The sequence below is a fragment of the Cynara cardunculus genome (assembly GCF_001531365.2).
Source record: "Cynara cardunculus var. scolymus isolate 2C chromosome LG 12, CcrdV1, whole genome shotgun sequence".
Taxonomy (NCBI): Eukaryota; Viridiplantae; Streptophyta; class Magnoliopsida; order Asterales; family Asteraceae; genus Cynara; species Cynara cardunculus.
Genome location: NC_037539.1, coordinates 30,619,019 through 30,620,883, shown reverse-complemented (window position 1 = coordinate 30,620,883; position 1,865 = coordinate 30,619,019).

Below are 1,865 nucleotides of genomic sequence, written 5' to 3'. Positions count from 1 at the left end.
ACTTGGGATCATATGAGACCAATGCTTTTTCGTGAGACCCGTAAGACCAATTCTTAACCCTTGGATTAGATCTATAATCTCAACATTCTTAATCACAAAATTTGCCACGAGAGTTCTCAATAATTACAAAACTGTCACCGTGCAACTTTAAACCATTAGATCATTAGTTTATGAAGTTGATCAATGAACATAAATTGGTCTCACGGGTCTCACGAAAAACTCTTGATCTCACGTGAACTCAACCCTATATATATATATATATATATAAGAATAGGTTATGTTTAAAAGGTAATAACTTTTGTCAAAATCATTACATAGATTTGACAGACATTATTCTTGAGTTAATTTTCAAATATCCTAATAAATTTGGATTCTTATTATTTTATCCAAACTTATTTCTTACATTACATGTGAAGTCCATTAAATATATGAATAAAATCTGCTTTCATATCGTATCTGTAACACCCTCAATTTTTTTTTTGAGAATGTCACGTAATCTGAAACAATTCTTAAATACGTACTCCAAAAGACAGCTAACATAAAACCGTTTGAATTGTTTACAGCAGAGGTCCTTGAACCGTTCAAAAATTTACTTAAGTTCTAACCCACCTCATACCGGGTTAAGTTACAAAGATCAACACAACGTCAAAAGATTAAACATAAGATGATAAGTAGCGACTCTCTAAGCGTGTCCTTTGCTCTTATCCAATCTCGAACTACCTGGCCCTGAGATGCATACTATAGTCAGCTTATAAAGCTCAGTGAGTTCATGGTTTGCGTGAGTAAAGATCATTTCACATCATACATATCAACTTGTAAACTTTGCACCAAAAGTATGCATTTTCTGAAAAACGTGCAGCACTGAAATAACAGAGATCTCATAACTTGTATGTCGGGTGTGAGTTATTTAGTCACAAACACGCCCTGGGTTGATACTTCAATCTTAATTGCTCACCCACTTGTCCGGGTAGTGTTTTATACTGGTCATGACTTGCTGGTCAAATGCTCACCCACTAAAACTGATCATAAAACTTTCATATGATATAACATGCTAGAGTTATTTGAAAACTGYTTAAACACATAGCATGCAACTGATCATAAAATGACATACATGTAAAATATATCATGTATGTAAACTGAAACATCATGTATATGTACCCGTTATCATATAAATCATRTAATGCTYGAAAATAAATTTATACATAGGTATGCATCCCATTATAAGTCTCATGAAGACTCACCTGACAACGTAGATTGCTTAGCTAACACTGTTGACTGGTAACCTACAATTTATAATCGCAAATAGCATATAAATGATTAATTTCTCCCAAAGGTTAACATAAAGGTCAACTTACGGTCAACTACGTTGGCTAGGGTCAACCTTGGTCAACTATGCTTAAGAACGTTCTTCACATCAACAAAATTATAGGAACGTGAGTTCAGACACAAGGTGTATCATCTAGCTACATACCTTAAACGACTAAGTCTGGAAGAAGACCAAAGCCTCTGTGGACGGCCAGAGCCTCTGGTTGCATTGACAGCGCCTCTAGACTCTTAAGTCCTTTAGGCCAGAGCCTCTGTGGTTGTATTGACAGAGCCCTTCTGCTTGTATATCATATTTAGGAAATAATTCCACATCAAGGACAGAGCCCCTCTGGACTCTTAAGTCCTTTAGGACCAGAGTCTCTGTGGTTGTTTTGACAGAGCCCCTCTGCTTGTGCACCATAAGAAAATAATACATCACCAAGGCCAGAGCCCCTATGTGGTCTCTCTTCCAGAGCTTCTGGTCTCACGACCAGAGCCTCTGGTTGAATCATACTTAGCAATTATATTTCACATCAAGGACAGAGCCCCTCTGGTCTCTC